Source organism: Tachyglossus aculeatus, chromosome X3, assembly GCF_015852505.1.
Source record: "Tachyglossus aculeatus isolate mTacAcu1 chromosome X3, mTacAcu1.pri, whole genome shotgun sequence".
NCBI lineage: Eukaryota > Metazoa > Chordata > Mammalia > Monotremata > Tachyglossidae > Tachyglossus > Tachyglossus aculeatus.
In genome coordinates, this window is record NC_052099.1 from 8,881,167 (window position 1) to 8,907,161 (window position 25,995).

The 25,995-nt window shown below is 39.7% G+C and overlaps 1 protein-coding gene and 2 non-coding genes across 4 annotated transcripts in view; 2 read left to right on the plus strand and 1 right to left on the minus strand.

The window, feature by feature from the left end:
- The window catches only part of EFNA5 (ephrin A5), a 271,847-nt gene that overhangs the window by 104,391 nt on the left and 141,461 nt on the right, over positions 1–25,995 (minus strand). The window lies entirely within an intron of this gene.
- Positions 9,249–9,330, plus strand: TRNAS-UGA. Its single transcript has one exon. It is a non-coding gene; the product is annotated as a tRNA-Ser (tRNA).
- Positions 20,290–20,427, plus strand: LOC119949019. The gene has a single exon (XR_005457117.1). It is a non-coding gene; the product is annotated as a small nucleolar RNA SNORA7 (small nucleolar RNA).

Sequence of the window (25,995 nt, forward strand, 5' to 3'; positions counted from 1 at the left end):
TGATGCCCACTGAAAATACATGGGAAGGATTTCAAACTCAGAAAAAAAAAATACGTTGACAATAGTTCTGACATATATAATGCCATGATAGAAACACTACTCATTTCTGTCATATCTAATCATCCACTTGTGTCACATTACCCAGCTGTTTTCTTACACGTTCTTGCCAAATATCGTTCTGGGCTTTTTTTGCTGTTGTTGTCGTCGTTCCATAAATTAAGAAGAAATGCTATGGTATAAGAAGCACAGTGGACCATGCAGATATGCAGAAGACAAGGCATGCCAGAGATCGAAAATTATGAAGACAGAGGCAGGTAGTATCCTTAGAATCATGTTGCAATGTTTAGTCACCTACTCAAAGTCATTGAGAAAGGGCCCATTACCAAAAGAGTTACACTGTGTAATGAACACTGCTAGAGATTTCTGTGCACAGGTCAACCGATCAGATTAATGATAAAGGTTTGTAAATTTCAGAAGCTATCCACACAGATGTCTTAAAAAAACAAATGGGCCGGCCTAATAAATTCAACCAGAATCATTAAATGGTTGAGGGTTTGTGAGATTCGAGACAGCCTTTACACTTTTTAGAAAAAAAAAAAACACAGAAGGTGGATGGGAAAAAATATATAGCAAAAAAGTTGCAAACTTCTAGACTGCCTGTAAAAAAAGACAAATTTGTATATGTGGGAAAGGTGTAAGTGAGGGGAGCGATAAACAAACTTACAGGATTTCATCAGTCTTAATAAACAGGACAGGGTCACCAGGGCTAACGTCTGGAACCAATAAAAATCCCTCAGTATCTAATTATTTTTGAAAAATGCTTGGGTTTTTATTCTCCCATTTACTTTTGTCATTAGATAGGCTCATAGTTCATTAGTCAGCTTTTTGAAATGAGATATTTATTTATATGTGAACTTTGGTTTGAGGGGCCTTTCTAAACTGACACAGTTGAATGCTATGCATATGCTCTTCCTGGGACAAATAACTAAGCATTAGCAATTTCTATATTGTGAAGGATGGTGTCCGAACATAGTAGGCATTCAATGAATATTGCTGATCAATCAATCTCAATTAATCAATCAATGTTATTTACTGAGCACTTCCCTTATGCAGAGTTCTGGACTAAGCCCTTGGGAGGAAAAAAAATATAATAGAGTAGGTAGGTGCACTCTCTACCCATTAGGAGTTTACAGTCAAGAGGGGGAGACAGACATTAAAATAAATTACGGATATGTGCATAAGTGCGGTGGGGTGGAAGGTAGGGTGAATATCAAGTGCTTAAAGCACAGAAATCTAAGTGTACAGGCAATGCAGAAGGGAGTAGGGGAAATGAAAGCTTAGTCAGGGAAAGCCCCTTGGGGGAGATTTGATTTTAATAAGGTTTTGAAGGTGGGGAGAGTGGGTGGTCTGTAGTATACGAAGGGGGAAGGAGTCACAGGCTCAAGAGAGGATATGGACAAGGGGCCAGTGGTGAGATAGACAAGATCAAGGTACAGGAAGTAGGTTGGCATTGCACGAGCGAAGTGAGCATGCTGGGTTGTAGTAAGAAACCAGAAAGGTAAGACAAGAGGGGGTGAGCTGATTGAGTGCTTTAAAGCTGATGGTAAGAAGTTTCTCTTTGATGCAACGGTAGATGGGCAACCACTGTAGGCTATGAGGAGTGGGAGATGTGGGCAATTTTTTTTTTTTTTTTTTAGAAAAATGATCTGGGCAGCAGAGTCAAGTACAGAAGGGAGTGGGGAGAGACAGGAGGCAGAGAGGTCAGCAAGCAGAAGGGCACAGTAGTCAAGGCAGGACAAGTTAAGTGCTTGGATCAGCATAGTAGCAGAGGAAAGCGTAGATTTTAGCAATATTGTGTAGGTAGAACTGAAAGGATTTGATGATAGATCGAATATGTGGGTTAAATGAGAGAGATGAGCTGAGGATAATGCCAAGGTTACGGGCTTGTGAGAAAAGGACAATAGTGGTGTTGTCTAAGTGATGGAAAAGACGGGGAGGAGAAGGTTTGGTGGGAAGATGATGAGGAGTACTGTTTAGGACATGATGATGTCAACCGTACAAAGTAACTAAAGCAAATTGACATCAAACCGGGAGAGACTTTCTACTATTAATAAAAATTGATGAAATCCTTAAATCCATTTAACTCTGAGTTTAAAACCTTTTGTAAGCGATAGGAGTGAGGAATAACTATGGAAAGGAGAGAGTATCTTCTACCAATACAAGCTTTCATTTTATTGGGAGTAATTTAGACATTCGATGCAGAAATCAAAGTGCTGGCCAACAAAAATAAATAATGAATAAAATCCATCTCTAACCCCAGGGTAAATATGTAAGCAAATGTATGGTAATGGGTAATAAAAATAGCACTTTGTTCTGATTGTGTGATAATTAGAATCTGATTCACCTATTTGAAAGTAATAATTGAGCAGTGCCCTGACTACACTGCTTCCTGGGCAGGATTCAATTGTTCTACAGAATTGCACTGACCTCAATAAGTTCATATACTTTAAAAAAATCCCTATCAAACTAGATCACAGCTTTTCCTAGATTATCCAAGCTAAAATATGATTTGCAGTCATCTGAAGGACTTACATTGCAAAGCATAAGTCAGATTATTCTTGATAGCCATTGCTTCTGATATATCAGAACAAATTTCAGTATACCTAAAAAGGCAACAGATTATCCCCCTACTTCTGCTAAACAATCTGAAGCAATTGCACACCACCATGTTTCAACAACAAAGGCAAGGGAGGAAAGTTTGACTTCGAGGATCTCACATTTTGTAAAAGAGCTTCTGTCCCAAAAATATCTCATGGAGATCCTCTTACAAATAAGCACAGAGCAGAAACACTCAAATTATGCATAGAGTACCTAAATTGTGTATGTGTGTGTATCATTGGCAAAGAATATCAGAAAATCTGGAGGAAACTCTTAACTCTGTTTTCAAAGATTCAGAGATCTCAACCAGATGCATATCATACCCTTACGTCTATGCCTCAAGCACATATTCAGTGCTCTGAAATATTGACACCCATGAGGCTCTTATTTAAATTGAAAATGTACTGTTTTGACACAACCAAACTATGAAATGCCCTGTAAAGTCAAAATTGAGTTTTCCCAAACCACCTCAAGAATCACCAGTATTTTTTTTTCATCTAGCATTATTCGTGTAGCTGTTTTCTGGTTTTTATTTTTTAACTATATCTTGTTTTGGCTGTTTTCTGCTTTCATACAACATGCCTGGCAATGCAAAAAGAAAAGGAGATAGGTCAAGGAGATTAAAAAACCTTGAAGATGATTCTTTAAGCTCACAAACATGACTAGCATTGAATTGGCTTGGTAAAATATCAAGGGGAGTGTCAGAAGTGACACCCAGAAGGACACGAGCCCCAGGATGGAATATGAGTGCTTGTGCTGAATGCCCAACTTTAAAGCCCAAATAACATATGTATCTGAGAGACAGTCTAGGATTTGAACCTGTGCATATTTTCTAGCGAATACCTCAACTTATGGGAAGAGAAAAGAACAAAAAAGGCCACAATGAATATGTCTTCCTGTGCCAAACACCTGCTTCTTCCCCTTCCACCAACCCTCCCATCCCACTCTCCAAACGTCCTGATATGAGGCAAACTAATTAACAACGTGTCACCTCACTTGTGCTTTGCTTGGCTAGGACCTGCCAAAGGAGCTCTGTGCAACAACAGGAATTCCTCTGGGCCTTGTCATGACATCATTTGTGCAATGTAGCCTGTGATGGCAGAAAATGAAGCTGGTATTTACACAGGGTATTAGAAGGGGCCCTCCCTCACCGGGCTTAAGATGACAAAATGTCAGCTTCAATCATCTGACAGGCCTCGGTCTCCCTCTGTAACCTCTTTCTTTTTGGCTGCTCTTTTTTTATATACATATGACACTAACAGAAAAATAAATTGAAAAGAGCACTGAGGCAGAGTGTATTTCACGCACTAGTGCCAATGTTTCATATCTCATGAACCTCGGGAAAACAATTCGTCGAACTAATTAGTTTACAGTGTTTAAGCAGCTTGTTTTCCATCTTTAATCTTCTTTATGTAATACTGTGAACAAAGCCATATTATCTTCAGATTTTTTTATGCAGTTTAACAAATACAATCTCCCTTTTCTTGCTGGAGATTGCTTCATTTAGACATCAAACTGTTTTTTAGGTTGTTTTTCTTCTGTGGGGTAAGGGGATAGAAACAAGTTGGCATCATTCATGTGAGTTTCAATGGCTTCCCAGATCCAACCAGTCCCTAATCTCCTTTGTTGTCATGGAATCCACCTGGCTTAATTATATTTCCAATTTCCAACTTGTCCTCACAGTTTGCTGCTTTTTCCTAAAACTCTGCACATCTAAAATCCCAAATGTAATTCATACTTTCCCTGCTTTTTCTTTTCCAAGTTCCAAGGTTTTCTAGGACAATCTTGTGTCAAACGCAATCTTAATATGCACTTCCTTTCAGATCCTCATATGAGAGTATAAAGCCAAAGCCAACTGAATTAAGGAAGTGCAAAACTGGATCAAATTGACTTTAAGAGGACTGTGTGGCCTTGTGGAAAGAGCACAGGCATGGGAGGCAGAGGACCAGGGTTCTAATCCCAGCTTTGCCTTTTGCCTGCTGTGTGACCTTGGGCAAGTCATTTCCGCATCTGCAAAATGGGGATTAGATAGCTGTTCTCCCTCTCCCTTTGACTGTTTTATTATTATTACCATATTTGTTAAGCTCTTATTATGTGACAAGCACTGTTCTCAATGCTGGGGTAGATACAAGTTCATCATGTTGGTCACAGTCCCCGTCCTTCATGGGGCTCACTCTCTAAGTAGGAGGGAGAACAGGCATTGACTAACCATTTTACAGATGAGACAACTGAGGCCCAGAGAAGTTAATCACACAGCAGGCAGCTGGCAGAGCTGGGATTAGAACCCAGTGCCTCTGACTCTTAGGCCCGTGTTCTTTCCAATAGTCCATGCTGGCCCGCAAAACTGTGAGCCATGTGTGTGGTCAAGGACTGTGTACAGACTGTATCTACTCCAGCGCTAAGCACAAAATAAGCACTTAAATGCCACAATTGCTATTATTAGGCATTTTACTAATAATATCAATACTATTACTAATAATATTTTTCCAGCCAAATGCATTTTCTGCTGTGTCAGTTCTGATATCCTAAAACAGGCCTCTCCTCCCCTCTACCCCTTTGCATCCTACAACGCCCCACTTGTACACGGTCTGTGCAGTTGTGGCCCAGGGAAACTAGGAGGGAATTCGGGAAAACAACTCCTTCGTGTCTTACTGACGTTCTGTCTCAAGCTTTAGGGGGCTCGATAAAGCAGCACACGCACTCAATTCAGGGGAATTTGCGGGAGCTAAGTCATGCCAATCCAACCAAGTCCTTCCCCTGCTGAGGTGCACATGTGTCTCCTGCAGAGCTGCTTCAAGCCTTGGTCAGACCCTAGCAGGTCCGAGCATCAGGAAAATTGGCAGAGCCACATAAATCAGGTTTTAAAAAAATGTATAACAGATAGTCTTGGGTTAACCTCAATCAGGTCCCAGAATCCTTTCTTATACAGCTCTGCACAACCCCGGTGTAAAGTGAGGGAGATCTAGCCATTGATGGAAGATGATATAAAAGCAGCAACCATCCCTGATCAAAGCCTGATTTCATAGAGAAGCAGCGTGGCTTAGTGGAAAGTGCCTGGGTTTGGGAGTCAGAGGTCGTGGGTTCTAATCCCAGTTCCGCCACTTGTCTGCTGTGTGACCTTGGGCAAGCCACTTACCTTCTCTGTGCTTCAGTTACCTCATCTGTAAAATGGGATACAAGGGGTGAAGCAAACAGGGGCCGGATTTAAAGTGAGTTTTTTATTTCCCCACAGGGCTTGACAGTCCCAAGGAGACTGGCTCTGAAGTGGCCAACTGATGTCATGTACGTCTATGGGAAAATATACCTCATGATACAGCCGTTCACGATATGACTGTATTGTCGGGGACCATAATTTGGCTGTACCTTGGGGTTTGCCTGGACCTCAGTACTCAGTGTAAGCTTTTGTTGACTTTCTAATTGGCATTTTTGAAATAAATTCCATCCGGCCAGTGGTATATTCTGTGATGACTCCTCGCTTATTTGTGAGGGGCTTCCTATTCCTCGGTGACTACCTCCATCAAAGTTGTCCAGCAGATCTGTGGTAACTCTATATTAGTGCAGACCAGCTAACACAGCTGTGATTCTGTGATCCCAAAGCACCCGCCAGAGGCCTATCCATCTTAGCTCAGGGACTCTCCATTTCTCCTCCAAGGTGAATGCTAATGGTTCTTTGGAACATTAGCTAGTTTAGGCATCAGGTGAGAGGATATCTGATTCAAACAACCCCCACTCAAGAGTCGCCATGCTCTAAACTCAAATTTGGAATCCCTGTTTGTAGCCTTTACAGGTACCATCCAATTTCACAAAGAGAAAGACTTTAAAAGCAATAGTTCATAATTCTACAATAAGATATTCACTGGAATTACAGTATTCCTTCTATATAAAATCTTTTCTGATGAGTGAGGAAATTTTGAAAAGACAAAGAAAGGCATTTTGTGGCAAGTTATAAAGAGAAAAATAAAAAGAAAGAAAATGAGAAAATGAGAAGACAATGGAAATAGAAGGGAGGAGAAAACAGGAAAGGAAAGGGAGAGGGGAAAAACGGTCTTTCATTTCATTTATCCTATGTTTTCTCTCCTCGCACCTCTACTGAAATTCATGTCTGCACTTTATGGTCCACTTTCAGCTTTTAGCACTCCCTAGGCAATAGTAGGAAAAAGAAAGTTCCCTTAGTTAAGAATGGAAAACTTTTAAAATGCAAATTGAAAGGGGAAAAAAAAATTGGTCCACATATATTTCCTTCTTTAAGAACCTTGGAAGTAACCCCCCTGGGGTGTACTCCCAGAATATACAATGTTTCAATTTTGCTAGACAGCAAATAAACCTATAGCTCTATTACCTCTGAAAGAATCACAATCTTTGCAGACAAAAAATACTTTTAGCTGTGTCAGTCCTGGAGCAAAAGGGAAAATTGGTGTTGTGTCAGTAATAATTTTGCAGTATTTACCTTCTGATGATAATATTCAGAAATGTACAATACAGTTATTTACTTATTCTGCTACTTTTTCTGCCTTCCAGCCATGGGAAATTAGTCAGTACCCTCTCCTTTCTTGCTTATTTGCCAGATCAACCTTAAAAGACAGAGAATCAAAGACACGAATCGGGAGAGGATGAAATGCACAGTTTGAACATCAGCAAAGATCTTTTCAGAAAGTGTGTTTTCTGGTCCACGGCCTCTCCTTGTCTCCAATTACATTAGAATTCATGTTTTTGTTTTTTTTTCTTTTTAAAAATAGAATTTCCATGTACATAAGGTCAAGGGGAAATATCAAATTGATCTCTTTCTGTTAAACATAACTGAGTGGGTATTGAATGAGATACTGAATGACATAGCTAAGTTGACACACACAGGCAAATGTACTGCTGGTTCATTTTGAAAATATTCTACAGCAAAGTTACATTCATGGAAAAAGGTGTGCAATTTTCACTAGATTGGCACAAAAGATGAGGGCCTCACAGGTGAAGTGTCAATAAGGAATTCCCATTAAAAAGACTTCAAGCCATATTGATTCATTTGGGTTCAAGTCAAACTCCAATCATCTCATAGAGACTAAATCTCAAGCCAAAAGTTACAGGCAATACTTACAATGAGACATACGGTTGCCATGCTGACATTCTGCTGCCTCACTCAGAGGCACCCTATAATTATGGCCAAAATGGAAAATTCAGGAGGGAACATTCCTACTTCCTGGTGTAGGCACAATTTCTGACTTTGAGTAATCACCCAAAATCTTACTTTTTTCTTTTCTAACCTAAGTTCACTGCCCAAGTAACGAGGTCCGGTAAAATTTGCCACATGGAGTTAGAGTGAGGGGGAATTATTCAGACAATTTGCTTACCTGTTGCAGTAATTTTATGCTCCAAAAGAAACACTTTTTTAATTTTCCCTACTTGACATTTACAATTAAACCCCCAGTGAAAAGCATCTATGGGCACAAAACCCAAAATAAAGAGACACACATCTTAAATGCACAACCCATTATATTACATTCTTTGCTTTTTGAATAAAATGTTTGCATCTGAGATTTGCAGAACTCCATTTCACAAGGTACAGAGTTGAGTTATAATTATAATTTAATCATTTTTATTAATAGTTCACTGGCAAGATGTTTTATACTTTTCAAATAGTCAACCCCACCTAGCATACCATACACTGCTTAAGAGAAGCAGTGTGGCCTCGTGGAAAGAGGATGGGCCTGGGAGTTAGAGGACCTGGGTTCTGCCACTCTCCTGCTGGGTGACCTTGGGTATGTCACTTAACTCTTCTGGAACTCAGTTCCTTCATCTGCAAAAATGGGGATTCAATACCTGTTCTCCTGATTAACTTGTATATACCCCAGTGCATGACACGTAGTGTCATCCTTAACAAACAGTAAGCTTAACAAATACCAGACATTGCTATTACTGTTATCAGTCAAACTGTACTGGGACTTCACAAGAAAAGAAGTTTGTTCTTTGATTCAGGTTCATTTTAATGGAATACCTAAAAGCATCCCCTCTTTATATCAATCAATACGCATGTTGCTTAATTTGCTCATTAATAAACTAAAATAATTGAAAATGAAGACTGCAGCTTCCCATGATTTTACCAATGGTTCATCTAAATTCATTGGTTATTGGTTACTAACCCTTTTTTTTCCATTCATATGTCCAAATATTTCCAATATATCATAATCTCTAAAAATCTTACAACCAATCCCACTTTCAGTAACACACTCTATTATTTATCAGTGAAATAATCATAAAAATTATTTAGAAGAAAAGAGAACATAGGTATCAGTAATACTTGACAATGTCCATTTAGAAGGGAAAACTTTTACACAAGTCCATCATAGACTAGCTTTTTCAGGCCCAGGATCCATTTTAATAGGAAGTGACTATTAACTACTATTATGTCAGAGAAGCAGGGGTATAAAAACAAATAAATATAAGATTAGCTCTAGACTGTAGTCAAATATCTAATACTTCACAGTGCCCTCTCAGTATCATCAAGAATTGGATGTACTAAAAAAAAAACAAAACCCCAAAACCCTACCAGTACTACAAATTACTCATACTCCAAAACCAGATATGTTTAACACTTTTGGATTGTAGTCGTGGTCGAGTGGTTAAGGCGATGGACTTGAAATACACTGGGGTGTCCCCGCTCAGGTTCAAATCCTGACGACTACGGAGTATTTAGAGAAGCAGCGTGGCTCAACGGAAAGAGCATGGGCTTGGGAGTCAGAGGTCATGGGTTCAAATTCTGGCTCTGCCAATTGTCAGCTGTGTGACCTTGGGCAAGTCACAACTTCTCTGAGCCTCAGTTACGTCATCTGTAAAATGGGGATTATGACTGTGAGCCCCACATGGGACAACCTGATTACCTTGTATCCTCCCCAGAGCTTAGAACAGTGCTTTGCACATAGTAAGTGCTGAACAAATGCCATCAGTATTATTATTTATTACTTCTCAGCAGTTTTTACCAAATCTTTGACTACATAGATCAATGTCTTTGGCTCCTAGGGTCACTGAAAACAAGGATATGCAATCTCCACTATTCTTTACCCTCTGTCTTCATCACAAACCCAAGGGAGTGGGCAGAAATGAAGAATGAAATAATAAATGTATTTAAATAACCAAACGCTTCTCTCTCTCTCTGTATGTGATTTCCCCCATGCTGTAGTATTCTTGTGGTGTCTAATTTTAAGCATTTCAAATACATATTGTTGTAACTCCTATTTATCTATTTTAGAACAATATCTCTCTCCAATCTGTACAAGAACCTTCAATTAATAGCTTTAACGGATACTCCTCACAAGATAGAAGAGAACCTATCATAGGGAAAAGTGACACCTCAGTTTATCTAGACTGTAAACTCGTTGTGGGCAGGGAATGTGTCTGTTTATTGTTATATTGTATTCTCCCAAGCGCTTAGTATAGTGCTCTGCACACAGTATGTGTTCAATAAATACAACTGAGTGAATAATATAAAATAAATTTAGACAGAGCAGATCAAGTTCCTTGTTTTCTACTGTATGGTAATTATATATGTGTGTGTGTGTGTGTTTGATGACATTCAGAATGAGTTTACTGGGAAAGAAAAAGATTGTGGCAACAGGTTTGAACATCAAATCTTCTCCAAGGCTTCCAGAATCCAGAGAAAGGCAAATACTTTCTGTTTCGTTATATATTCAGTTCCTAATCATGACTTTTATCCACTTACTCTTCTAAGCAAACACAAGAGTTTTGTTTTAATCTTTCACAACCAAACATTAACTAGTAAACAGAAGATAAAAGGTCCAATAAAACCTTTGTTCCCCCTCCCTTCAGCTCTTACTTTATCTATAAGAGTTGTTATCTCTGAATTACTGAAGTGAATTACTGATAACAAAAATTAAAGGGCTTCTGAACAGAATGTGTGAGGTAATTGGAGACTGTTTCCCACACCTCTGTCTTTGTTCCTATTCAACCAGCCTTCCTCCAATATCAATCTCAGTTCAATCTGGCATTCACAGGTTATGGAACAGGTTTACCTAATCATGATTTCTAGCCTTCAGAGACAAGAATTTCTTTTTCAAGAGAGAAAAACAAAAAACTGAATAATCTTCAGCCAAACCCTAGCCAGGCATTTTTTTTTTTATTCTTACTCTTTGATTTACCGAATTGTTCAGCATAAGAGGCAGATCTACAGTGGGATTCTGTATTTGAATTACCTGTTCTCCCTCCTACTTACACTGTAAGGTCCATATGGAACAGGGCCTGTATCCAGCCTCATAAACTTATATCTACCCCAGCACTTAGAACAGTACTCGATACATACTAAGCCCTTAATAAAAAAAAATACATAATTGCATTCAAGGGCAATACGGGTTCCTAGGATCACATAGGCCTAAGTGACAGGTCTTCTAAAAAAAAAAAAAATAGGTTCCTATTGCCCAAGGGACAAGATTTGGAATGTCAGATCTGCCCTTTGAAGTCTGAACCCTTTGACCCTAAAAACAAGAAGTGTTAAAAGCACTGTAGCATTTACCCCTCGGGAACCAGGTTATGGAAAGAACAAAATATTTTAAATTTAAACTGAAGGATGGTACCACAGCTAAAAACTATTTCAACTAGATTTGTCCAGGGCATAAGCAACTGGTGTTACCAGACACTTGGAAAACTGGTTTAACACTCTCAGGTTACTGTGAAAAAGGCTGAATCTGGCCTTATTTAAGAATTGCAAAGAGCCCAAGGAATCCGGTCCAGGCACAAAATATATCAGATTCACTCTGTCTCCCTGGGCTAGAGTAGCTTTGGCTGCATCCCGGCTGGCAAACTCAGTAGATACTTGGCTACAGTTTAATGAAAGCAGCTATCCAGACAGCCCAGAGATGATGTGTATGGAGGGTGGATGGAGAGGTTGAAGAATTCTTCTCACTCTGTTCCCCCAAGTCCGTCCCACTCCAGCCCAACCTAAAAAGTAACTGATGGGACTACCCAACATGGCTAACATTCCTCCAGTGGCCTGAAAGAGTAAGTCAAGAGTTACCCAATAGTGGTATTTACTTCCAGGGAGCAACTGGAAGAACATCGGAAGAACCTGACATAACAAGGCAGCGGAATCGTATACATAGAACTGGAAAAGCCTTGGATGGCCATACTTCCTGCCAGAGCATAATATGTTCCACTGACATAAAGTGGTCTTAGAAAAAAAATGAAATAGGCATTTCATGTTGTTGAAAACTGCATGCCTCCTATTAGCAAGGAATTCCCCATTCAGAGTCTTGGCTCAGTCCAACCATCAAGAAAGAATGTCCCCTGGACTTCTTTTTGACCTCCCTCTGACCAGGAGTGATCAAAACCAGGGACTGGTAGTTCCTGATTTATCCCCAAAGAGATCCCTATGATTCAGCAACACTTTCAGACTGAGAAGCCTATTAGTCAATTGCCTTGGGCAAGGAGCAGTTTGACTGCTTAACTAGAACAAAACAAACAAACAAAAAAGGAAAGGACAAAATAAAACCCCCAAAACACCTAAGTCATTAGCAAAGCATTAGTCTGAAAAAAAACCCAAATGATCTAACACCAGTCATTCCCAGCAAGTAAGCAGACCCAAGATAAACTAAGTAACTGAGTCAATGTATGCATATATACACACACACACACACACACACACACATATAGTACTAAGCCTGGTGAGATCCTTTTTACACATGTATGTACATATATATATATATAGAGAGAGAGAGAGAGAGAGAGAGACAGAGAGAGAAAGAGAAAGAGAGAGATCCTTTTTACACATACATAGTTGGTTGAAAAGACCTGTGTATCCCCACACTGCCTTCTACCTGTAGATAGATCTTTACTCTGCTGGTTTACCCTATAGTGGACCTGTCTCTGTTTTCCAGCCCAGCGCTTCAAATTTATTTCAGTCTTCATAAAGCCTTTGCTCAAGGACAGCAACCCCTCTCAACTGCTGTTCACTAGGCCAGTGTGTCTTTTGCAGTGATATCCCAACAGCCACTGCTATGCTGCCGTTTCAGACTTTGCTTCACTTTGCCTTTAGTTCATTCTGCCTTCCCTGCATGCATGCTTAAGTATCTTCCTATCGTCCATTCTCCTATGTCCCACCCAGCGAAATTGTGCTGTAATCCTCAATACCGCTGATACTGTTACACATTCATGGAAATGCTAACTTACCCAGTTACTGAAAAATTCCTCCAGAGAGGGCAGTGAACAGATATGCATACGAGAAAAAAACTGATGACTTCTGAAAGCTTACTAAATCATAACCGCTCTGGCAACATCATCATCATTTCCTTCTAAGGAAGAATGGATTGCATTCCCTGTCCCATCACATATCTATTGCCCCCTCTTGATTCCTTCAGTCATAGGAGATGTGAGGAGCATATTAAAAATAGCACTAGAACTGCAGTTTCATAAACCACCTGAACAGCCAATTTCTTCCAGGTCAGTTTTAGCCACTAAGCACTTGTCCTGCACTCCAGGACATCACTGCAGTCAGATGCACGATCCCCTGATCACATAATGGTCAGTGTCAAAACCAGGGAAGAGAGGTGTCTGCATTGGGCACATGATGTAGAGAATGCAGGAGATAGTACAGTGAAGATATTTTTATAGCCAATTTTGATTGAATCCATATTTACTTTCTCCACTGGCCCCAATGAATAGAGAAAATACACCCATGGAGACATCCTCATGGAAATGACACCCCACCCTCAGCCCTGGGAAGTCACTTGCTAGCTTTTTCCCACCTGCCATACTGTCTCTTCTCCTGGTCTCCTGAATATCCACAGGCTTCAGCGAGTATGTAATTTAAAAAATCCCCAAACAACCATACTGCAGCTGCACCCAAGAGCTGGAATTCAGCAACTTGTTGTTAATCCACTTTAATTACTTATTATTCTATCCGTTCTTGTTTGTACTTTTGTTATTCAGAGTAATTTTTTCTACATACACTCTACCCAACATGATTTGTTTGCCAGTTTGGGCCAAAGAATCCTCAGGTTTCCATCCGAGAGTGAGGACTGTCTTGTTTTGAGAATAACCCAGGCAGAGATTAAAAAAAAAAACAATACAATTCCTAGAAATGATAGATTTAGCCATATGTACACAGATGTATAGGCATTGGCTACCATGTGTACAAGAATAAAACTTTTCTTGTGGGTGTTTTATGCAAAGCTTCAATAACTCAAACTACTTTTTTCCTCCCATTTGAAACAAATTGTTTACTTCTCCCAGTAAGAGATTTTTGCTTCACTACTTTATTGCACCGGTGAATAAAATGAGAGGGAGGGTTCCAAAGAGGAAAAATTACCAATGTAAATACATCAATTACAAATTACTAAAGCAAACACAGCCATGAAGATTGCAAAGCAGGCAACCCAACTGGAATATTGTGGCTCAGTGGAAAGAGCCCGGGCTTTGGAGTCAGGGGTCATGGGTTTGAATCCTGGCTCTGCCAATTGTCAGCTGTGTGACTTTGGGCAAGTCACAATTTCTCTGGGCCTCAGTTCCCTCATCTGTAAAATGGGGATGAAGACTGTGAGCCCCCCGTGGGACAAACTGATCTCCTTGTAATCTCCCCAGCGCTTAGTACAGTGCTTTGCACATAGTAAGCGCTTAATAAATGCCATTATTATTATTATTATTATTATCAAAGGGAGACTAGAGGAAAACAAACACACAGGCTCTATCTCTCTGTCCCAATTCCACAGTATTTTGTTGTAATCCCATTCCGAATAATTTGCCTAGGGAATCATGTTAATCAGTAGCTCAAAGGCAGCTGTGCCTTGGCACTGACAGCCTTCTGACTTGGGTTCATTTTTTTAAATCCAGACACCATGCTTACGTGGCCTCTTACACTGGCGCCTGCAGACGGGATATTGCTGCAATATCTTTCCTCATCTATCATCTGATCATTGAGAAATATTCGGCTTTGGGGGGTTTGTATCTAGCCTGAGTCTTCTGATAGGAGGGAAAATAGATAAGGTATGTAGTACTAGTAAATGCAAAAAATGAGCTATGGATGCTGATCGCCACATAAAATATTTTTCCTAGGCATGAAGAGCCAGGGTTTCCTATGAGTTTGTATTTCTTCACTCAGCCAAGTGTCCTCATGTGGTTTATATTGTCTTATCACCACACTAAATCTTCTCTGAAAACACACTGTTAGTCTTATTTATTTCCTTTGGTGTATCATCAAAGCATACACTCCATCACAACAGCAAGTCTAAAAACTGACCTAACATACCCTAACTTGAATAGGAGATGAACAACAATTTACAATGAGTTGCTCATTGGTTCAGATTTGATAGTGGGGATACAGCATGAGAAGGATCTTTAGGGAAGAATGACACTGCTCTCCAAACTACTTCAATCATATCTCTTAAAAAAACAAGATCCTGAGAAAAGATTCTTAATGAATCCAGGCAAACTACAGGAGGGTCAGCATCACATTTCTCTCTTCTTATTTCTTCAAATTCAGGATATGGAGTTGTACCTTCTTTTAAGCATTCCATTTAGACAATCCTCAGGACCACATAATAAGCATTAACTCATTTGTGATGTTAGGTTACTACCTACTGCAGACCATGGTCTAGATGATAGAGTGTGGGTCTGGGAGCCTGAAGATCCTGGGTTCTAATCCTTTTGTCACTTGTCTGCTGTGTGACCTTGGGCAAGTCACTTCACTTCTTTGTGCCTCAGTTATCTCATCTGTAAAATGGGGATTGTGAGTGGGAGCACTATGGGGGACAGTGACTGTATTCAACTGGATTATCTTGTATCTACCCCAGCACTTAGTAAAGTCCCTGGCACATAATAAGCACTTAAATACCACAAGTAGTATTACATACTGAGTTTAATCTCAGTATTTTCCATATTATTAAAGTAAGAACAAATATACACAATACATACAGGATTAAGAGCATGGTACTTCACTATCTTAAAAAAAACAGATTCTGCCATTTAGGGATAACCTTGCCACCTATACAACTATGACAAAACATTTCTTACCTAACAGTTCCATTTTTTAACCCATGAGCAGAATATCAGTGTTTGTGGTTGGGTACTATGTACATTTTTATTTAAGCCTCTTGTCTCCTATAATATTAGAACTGACATTCAATGCTTCACTGTATTTATTTGCCCTTAAGTACAAATATTGTGGTAAATTAAAACAGCCTCATACTTACTAATAAATTCACTTGCAATGAATCAGGTTGCCCTAACTAGCAAAGAAATTCCGATGGGGTTCTTTTTTCTCCCCCTTGAAGTGCTCCAGATCAGTGATTTCAATTCTTATTCCTCCATATTCTCATACTTTGTTTTGAACATTCATTTACTACTACTACTACTATGTTGCAAAATTATACTCTTTAAACAGATATACTCCTGGGTTATTACTTATTCTGGGTCAGAATTTACACCATTGCCACATCCTCTGAATTAGCAGGCCTAATCTGGATCCCCAAGTCAAATTTAAGTACCTCTCACCTTTTTGGTTCATGAAAGATTGGTTATATCTAGGTATTCCCACAGAGGCTTTAATTATTTTCTTTTTAAAAGGGTTTCACCCCTCCCCCACGAATCCTCCAGCCTCCAGATTCTTCCAAACATTTCACAGTACTATCTCCCCAAATCCACCACAAAGAGATTCTAGTGCCAACTTCCTGTGGGTACTTAACCAATTCAAACCCTAGAGAAACTACAGCAGGGGTTTCAGCTAAAAACACTACATTCAATGTCTCCACTTAAAGTCTGTAATCCGTACAGAGGACTCCATCTGGATCAGTTTGCACAGTTAGATGGGCCAGGAGCATTCCTTAAGGGAGGCAGCTAATTACCCCAAACTGTGTTGCTAGCATTGAGGCAGGGGTGTTCCCCTTCACCAAATATGTAACAGAAACCAATCTTCTCACTTCACTGATCTAATTCCAGCTTTCAAGCACCCTGACTCAAAAGAGCAACTCACCAATCTCCCTCCTAGTCGTCTCACCTTTCTTCTCCAATCCTTTCATAGAATGGGATGAAGCTAATTTAGAGGTATTTAAAACATGACATCCCTCATGCTTCGCTGCCACAGAAACTGCTGCCTGAGATGTGCTGAGAATATAGTGCCATCTTCAGCCACACACTAACTAGGAGATTATTGTTTAGAATGCTTCGCCGTGCCACGGTCAGCATGAAAGCTACTCCCTAATGTTCTGCACACACCTAGCATATTTTCCATATAATGCAAATGAACTGGCAGTCAATTTGGTAAGAGAAAGAGGATTTTTTAATAAAAACTCAATCCTGGCACCATGAGGTTTGCTCATGCCATTACAAAGCACAGCTGTATCCTGTTTCTAATCCTAAGTCTTTTGACAGTACGTGGCCATCGCTGCTGAAAAACATGCACATGTGTTGATGTGCACACTAGAGGAGAGAAAAATGAGTCCGGATTCTTCATGAGTGTATAAAATTGCAAGTTCTAAATTCCTTTCCATCAAATGCCAGTAGAAATACCTGACAAATGGGCCCTAAGAGAGCACTTCTCGTTGCCTTAGGATGAAATGACTTGCAGGCATACGACACTCCATCAATACAGAGAGCTGGCAGATTGAAAGGCGGGAAGGACGTTCACTGATAGCATGCATCTGCTTACTAATAGCAGTAGTTCGCCAATCCTTTTCCCATTCATCGCCTCCAGAAACTACTCCGTGGAGATGTGCACCGTCAACAGATGGTCTCTGGCTAAGGTGTAATCAGGAGCAGCTTGCTAAATTTACCCAAAACAAATAGAATTATAGGCTTTTGCCCGAGTCTGAAATTGAATTGAGAACTTGGGTGGTGGATAATGAGAGCTAAAATGAAAGACAACTCAAAATGTATCACAGTAAGTTGGAAAAAAACTGTCATCTAAAAATACATCAGGTCTGAATTTCCATATTTGCTACCATTTCACCCCCTTATAATCATGTTGCCCACTTGCAGCTATGTCCCCTGTTGCCCAGAATTTTCAGAACTGGTCCTCTTGAAGTGAATTCTTAGTCACATTCATTTACCTGCTCTCAAAGTTTTCATTTTGGTAAATATTCTGCTTAATATTCTGTACTAAAACTGTATTTTTTTGAATTGCCCTTACCTTATAACTTTTGCATCATGTCAACATTTGATCTCTATTCTATTAAGAATATAAAATTTCATTAAGATCAAATGACTCCTTACAAGGAAACACATTAGAATACTGAATTGTAAGAGTCTTAATCTTCTAAGCAATATCACCCTGAAGTTATATCAGTCATTCAAAACCACTGGTTTGTTTTGCATTTGGTTTGCTTTAATGAAAGTTATGATAAGAATGAAAGCTGAAAGTGACAGAAAAACCCAAAACAAATAAATAAATTCAATAGACTCAGCCTGCCAATCCAGAGGACAGAGTTGTGTTTGGGAGGGGGGTTCTAGACACCTGGATTGACTCAACCACTGAGAAACTGTAGGGGAAAAAAACCAAAACAAAAACACTTTTCCCTTTCTAAGCCTAGATTTCCTCATCTGTAAAAGGGAAATGTCCTCTCCCTCTGACTCAGGAATGTCAACATGTAAATTACTGATGCATGTGTGAACCGGGTGGCTTTCTTGGAATGAGGATTTGGAGGAAATTTTGGTACCAAATGGCAGAAATAGAGCCATGGCCAATGCAGATGCTACAGCCCACCAAAGGACCATTTTTCAACAGCACAATGCATCATCATTTTCAGCCACACCAGTCCACACAGCTACTTCTCACACCAGCAGTAGCATCTTCTAACGTGAAGGACCTACAGATATTTCTCTGTCAGTATCTGTGCTGCGAGTAAGAGACCACTGGAAAGAATCCATGCATGTAATAACAGCGTGAGATTGGGAGATTCCTTTAACTTCTCTGGACTTCAGTTTCCCCATCTGTAAAATCAGGATCATGATACTTCATTCCCTATCTCACAGGAATGGTGTGAGAGTACAAATGGGAAAATGTGGTTGGAGCGTCTCCCAAAGACGACACTGTGTTCATTTAACCTGCCCTCTGATTTGACACATTGATTGCGTATCTCCCCACAACCTTTATTCTTTGCACAATCTGGATGGAAGCAAGTTCAGAGGGAAGAGGAGAGGAAGAGGAGGTGGCACACTCCCTGTCAGAGTGAATGAGCTCCTCTTTGCATTCATGGCCTCTCCTTCTGAGTCTTTGCATGGATGCCAACTAGGTGGGAGCAATTTGGGTGCAAGAGGGGGGAGGAGGAAGGAGAGGCAAAGACCTACAACTATTGCTTCAATCCCTTTGAACAGTCAGTCAATCATATTGATTGAGTGCTTACTGTGTGCAGAGCACTGTACTAAGCACTTGGGACAGTGCAACGTAGCAGGCACATTACCTGCCCACATCATGCAACTCTCATCTTCACGGAAGTTGGCCTCCAAGGCTTCCAAGAGCCCTTGAGGACATGGCAAGTGAAGCAGGTACTCCACTTGCCACAATATTGGTGTAGCTCTGCACTCTAGCTGCCACTGTTCAGTCAATCAATGGTATTTATTGTCTACTATATGCGGAGCACTGTACTAAGTGCTTGGCAGAATACAATACAACAAAATTAGCAGACATGGTCCCTGCACATAACGAGCTTAAAGTCTAGAGGGAGAGACAGATACTAATATAAATAAATATGTAATTTACAGTATGCAATTTAATCATTACCCTTTGTGTACATTTTTCTGGGGCAGATGTTGAATGAAGAACTCAAACTAAGACTGAATCTTGATAATTAATTTCATAAACCCTGGAACATGAGGCTTTATACAAAAATACCCCAAAACTTAGCAGATTCTTTCCAGCAGAGTGATGCAACTACAATACGCTTCACGTCTATTTTTCAATTACAGCTTCAATGAACCACGGTTTGTAAAAAAAAGTTTGCTCTATATCTTGAATGCAAATTGTTCTGAAGAGCTATTGTGATGGTAACAGCAAAAGACAAGCACAGTAAAGTTAATGTAGGGGAACGTACCTAGAAACCTCAGCAGTGATCTGAGGGGAATATTACATCTTTCAGAAATTAAGGAATCTACTCTGATACATGTATGGTAATTAATCCTATTTATCCAATGTTCATGAAGGAGTCAGAATTGTATACTTGTGAGGAAAAGTGTGGTTCACTGTTTACAAGAGAATTCATAAGATATGAATGTATTTATATTTAAAATAAATCTAGGAGAGCATCATTGCATCTTCTACCCTGCTAATGCTGTGTACACTTCATTGAAAGAGTAACTAGGCCCTACAGTTGTAATATAAGTACTTGTCTGTATCCTCCGTACAGTAAATTCTGCAAGTACTGCCTTCAGCATACTGTGTCAAACATGGAGGCCACTGAAAAATCACACTTGTAGGAGTTTCAGGTTCACTGATCCCAAAACTGGATGATTTCCTCTAGGGTATGAAAAAGTAACCTTGTACAAATCATCTTTACTTCCAGATAAAAAAAATGCCACTTGTAAAATTCTGGCTTTTAAGTTTTAAGTTTAAGATTAAGTTTAAGTTTTAAGTTTAAGAGAGCCTAGGATACTTTTTTAAAAAAAAATTATTGGTAATAGATCATATTAAAGTGAACTACTGAGTGAAAACTCCTCTCAGAATCACACCTGGAGAGGTTCCAGTACTCTGCCAGTCTCAGCTACAGGGGGGAGAATCAAGCAGAGGCATACCCATTCTATTACTAGCTTAGGCAGTGGCTAGCCAGTGGAAGGCAATCTGCTACAAGTCAAAACTCACCTGTGCTGGGCAGCAGAGTCCATGGCAGAGACTGCACAGAACAAGGCAACGGTAAACCACTACCATGTTTTTACCAAGAAAACTCTATGGATACACTACCAGGACGACTGCAGGTAGAGGTGAGGCATCCTGGGAGAGATGTGTCCATGGAGTCGCTATCGGTTGGAGATGACTCGACAGCATAAGAAAAGAAACTGACTGACAATGTGAAATTAAACCACTATGAACCAATCCTCTAAGAATTTATCTCCTTTTGTAATATTTGTTGAACATTCCTACTACCCATTTGTGACACTAAAATATGTAAAATACACATATAAATTGTAGTCTGTGAAGAATATTTATTCTTTTAAGCCAATTCTTAAGCATCTTAAGTAAACATTTACGGCTTTCTTTCAAAAATGTCCCTGAGTCTCTACGCAGCTAGAATCTGCCCTTTCCTCTCTTTCCCAACTACTGCCACACTAATCCAAACATTTATCATTCCCTGCCTTGACTAGTGCATCAATCCTCACTGACCTCCCTGCCACCTGTCTTTTCCTTCTCCAGGCCACACTTCAATCTGCTGCCTAGTTAATTTTTCTGAAAAAGTTCAGTCCATATCTTCCCACTCTTCAAGCGCCTCCAGTGATTGCCCATCCACCTCCCCGTCAAATGGAAACTCCTTACCGTAGACTTTAAGGCACTCAATCAGCTCTTCCCCTCCTACCTAACCTATTTTTATTACAACCCAACCTATGATACCACCCCATCTCATAACTCAATCTTGTCTATCTCACCACCGACCCCCTGCCCATCTGGCCTGGAACTCCCTTTCCCTTCATATCTGACAGGCCACCATGCTCCCCACCTTCGATATCTTCCTAAAATTACATTTCCAAGAGGGTTTTCCTTGCTTCCCCTATCTTCCCTCCCTTCTGCATCAATTATGCATTTGGCTGTCCACCCCTTAAGCTCTTTGATACTCACCCAGCTCCAAAAGGACTTAAGTACATATCCTTATACTCCAATATTTCCTCTTTTCTGGAATGTATTTTAATATCTGCCTTCCCCCATTGACTATAAGATCATTGTGGGCAGGGACTGCATCTAACAACTCTACTGAATAGTACTTTCCCAAGTGCTCAATATGGTGCTTAGTAGAAGGCCTACACTGCCCTCAGCTTCCACTCTGAGCTTCCACTCTACATTCCCCTCCCACGTCTACGATGCCTGCTGCAGCTAGGTTTTCTGTTTTGGCTGGTACCATGAGGTCAATCTGACTTTATGGACAAAGAGGCTCCTGTTTGTTGAATTTTCCAAGATTGATCATCTCAAAAGTGACTTTACCAAGCAATTATTGCCCTTTTCATTTCTACTATATTATTTGTTTGTTTTAATGGTATTTGTTAAACACTTACTATGTGCCAGGAACTCTACTAAGTGCTGGGGAGTAGATACAAGCTAATCAGGTTGGAAACAGTCCAGGTCCCACATGAGGCTCATAGTCTTAATACCCATTTTACAGATGAGGTAGACTCAGAGAAGTTGAGTGACTTGCCCAAGGTCACGCAGCAGAGAAGTGGTAGAGCCAGGATTAAAATCCAGGTCCTTTTGATTCCCAGGCCCGTGCTCTATCCACTAAATATTATTTAGCCAAGGGAAATTCATTCATTCATTCAATCGTATTTACTGAGCGCTTACTGTGTGCCGAGCACTGTACTAAGCACTTGGGAAACTGTTGGGTAGGGACCGTCTCTACATGGTTTGCCAACTTGTACTTCCCAAGCACTTAGTACAGTGCTCTGCACACAGTAAGAGCTCAATAAATGATTGAATGAATCAATCTCATGACTCATGAGATCTCATGATAGATCGTGTCTCATCAACTCTATTGCACTGTACTCCCACAAGCACTTAGTACAGTGCTCTGCCCACAGTAAGCACTCACTAAATAAATTTGATTGATTGATAACATGATGAAAGGGACTTCTGAAGGGGGCAAGATCAACACAAGCTCACGCGGAAGGCAGTCAAGTCAGTCACTCACACACAGTGTTAACATGTCACCATCAGTAGTGTTATTGTCGGTAATGAAGGACAGGTAAGTATTAAGGTTAGGGAAGTGAGCCTAGAATTCAACCAAATAAGTTTTCAAAGCCATGGGATATATGTGACTACTCCTAGGGATCAGTATAAGCTGATGGTTTTTCTAGAATTAAATTTGGAGCACATCAATTTTGGCACTGAAAGTCACCCTAAAAGTCACCCATTTTCAGTTACAGCAAAAGCAGAATGGAAAATTCTGTTCTTTTATCTGGCTCTTTCAGGTGAACTCTAGTAGAGTTCCACATCCTTAATACCAAGTACTAAGCCAAAAATTCTCAAGTACTATTTTCAGAAATGTACAAGGGTGCTGGCAATGAAAAAATAAAATCACGAATTTTCATTTTCTTCTTGAAAAAAGTATATAATTTTATCTCACTGAGTAGAAGGCATGAAAAGAAGGAAGAGTACGTTTATTTTACTTTATCATTCCACATATCTAAATTAAAGATCTTTTTAAGGTCTTCATTAGGGAATAAATGTTCTCCAAGATAATTTATAAAAGTTTTATTTTTAAACAAGATACCTCATATGTTAATTTAATGCACATTTAGTAAACAGTTGTTTGTAGAATGAATTAAGTCTGTTTTTATGTAGAAAATAATTTCAAAAGACATTCCATTCAAACTGTCTGGTGTTCTAGTATATACATTCTATGTTTACTTTCATATATTTGATATGCCTGGACATATAAATCCACTAGGGAACTTAAAGATGACTTTTTAAAATGTATTCATCCCATTAAAGTATTATCTGACCTCTAAAGGCATTTATTACAATAAAGAGCATGAAGGCCCTGTTACATAATATTGAATACTAGGGTAATCAGATTTTGTTTCACTTCTAATCATGGTGATGTAAAAAAAATATTATTCCTAAAACAAGATATCCCTAAAATACTCTAACACTTTAAAATTGAATAACTATAGATTATCTCACAATGGCCCTGTAGTTGGCCTGAATGTACTGAAGATACTGGTTCTAAACCTCTTTCTGACTTCTGTAAATTTCAATGGAGAAATTAAAATGGAGAATGTGAGAGATGTTATCTTTTTCCACTATGACATTTATCAAATGCATGTTGGGGGCAGTTTATAAATTTCCCTAACTCAAGACCAAACAGAAAATACCTTTTTAGAATATTTATATTGGATCTGTAATTTTTAAGTGATTTTAAAATACCAAATATCTCAATTCTAAACTCCCCAAACATAGTAAAAAAAAGCGATTTAAAGTGTATTTTAATAATAGTACATAGAAAGGATCTCCTAAATCCTGAAGGGAAAGATATATCCAGATACAAATATATCCAAATATATTTCCAAATATCCAATATATATCCAATATCCAAATATATCCAGCCTCCACCACATTAAAGTTTCACCTGCCATGAAGACTTCTGGCTTTCTGATTCACTAATTTCTCCCCATGGAAACAAAAAGAAGCCACATACGCATTAGGCTTGAAAATGCTGAATTAGAAATGAAGGCATGCCAACGTGATACTATTTTAATCATTGACGACATTTGTAGTGCTTACTATGTGCCAAAGTATCGGGCTAAGCACTGGGTTCAACACATGATAATCAGTTCAGATCCAGTTCCTGCCACCTACACAGAACCAATAATTCAGGAGCTGCAGAGATGGGGAAAATCTTACAGCCAATTTACAGATGAGGAAACTGAGGCACTAACATTCCCATGCCACTTCCACAAAATCTATAGGAAAGAGCAATTAAAAAGTAGAATATCTAAGTAGTTTTCAAACTCCAGGCAGACACACATGCCAGACGACTAGAAATCCATTAAGTAGCAGTCAGAGGTGAGAGTCCCACCTGCTGGGCTGCCTAAACTCTTAGATCTGCTCTATGTGAGTTAAGACAGTTGACTGTCATTCAAGTGTTTGGGGCAGTAGAAGAACTATGTTATAGCAAACAGAGTCCAGTGGTAGAGGATAAAGCAGTGGCTTTGCAAGCTAAGCAGAAAAACTAATGTGGCTTAAGCATTCTTCAAAACAAAATATAACTTTGTGCTTCTTAGTTCTTCCTGTGAAGAGGTTGAAAAGACTTAAACATTGTTGAGGTGCATGTGGTGTGCAAGATGACAAAACTATTTTCATTCCTTGCTTTCATTAGATTCAAGCAGTGGAATGTAGCTAAGGTAACCAGGAGTCCTGACTTGGGAGCGACAGTCACGCTCTTTGGGTTCAATGGGGGCTGCCGCAATGGTAGTAGTTGCTGTTGCTAACCCTAAAGAAGAGCATCAGAATCACTCCCTACTTTTTTAACATTGGTAACAAACATCATCACCCTGACCAGTGACGCTATACGGCCTTTCTGAGTCTCGAGGATATTTTCTGATATACTCAGAAACAAGTCATGTAGCCATATCAGAACCCTCTATTTAATGGGATGGAAGAACCAGGTTTGGTACAGCCCGGTGGCCATGGTTGCCATCAGTCTCCTTGCCACTGTCTTCCACCTCCCATCCAACTCAGCTGAAGGTAATAATAAATAATAACTGTGCTATTTTTAAGCACTCACCATGTGCCAGACACTGTGGTAAGTGCATACAATCAGATAAGGCAGTCCCTGTCCCACATGGGCACACCATTTAAGGGGGAAGGAGAGCAGGTATTAATCCCCATTTTACAGATGAGGAAACAGAGAGAAGCTAAGTGGCTTGCTCAAGGTCAGCACACAAACAGAGGAGCTGGGATTTGAACCCAGATCTCTTGATTTCATGTCCTGTGCTTTCCACTGGGCTACAGTGTTTCAGACAGTGTTGATGTTCACTAGTAGCAGTGGCCATTCAGATCTATTGCCTGAGCCAGGTAGTGGTGGATATCAGCAGGTGGCAGAGCCACAAGTGTCAGCAAAAGAGGATAAGGCAATTTCTTCCTGTCCCTATCACTTCTAACCTCCTTCCCACTTATTTCTTTCCCTTCCCTTCTTTCTTCTTTCCTTCTGGTCCTCATCTCCATCCTCTTAATGCGACTAGAAGTCTTTTCTTCCAGCATCGTTGTGCAACAAAAAAATGTTGTGGTGATTTTAGCTGGACAATCTCTGATCCAGTTGAAGGCAAACCCCATTGATTAGAATTGCAATGTGATTCTGCCACCAATTTGCTGTGATAGCTCCTGAATATTTTCTCACAGGGTAATAAGGAATAATCAAAAATTGATTATTGGCTATTTTCATGAAATAAAAATGGCAAATGACAAGTAAAAGTGGTAATAGGTCTAGTGTTTGTTGCTATTGATAAAAAAAAAAGCTATTACATTTACAAGGAACTTCTGTTTCTTCTCAGTGACCCAGTGGTATTACCCCTATTTGGGAACCTGGTGCATGGAGATGCAAGGTAACTTGCTCAAATTCACAGAAAGCAGAAGGGAGCCTAGACTAGACTGGAACCCAGGCATTCTCACCCCCACAAACACATGTCATTTCCACTAGACTATGCTGCTTGATGATG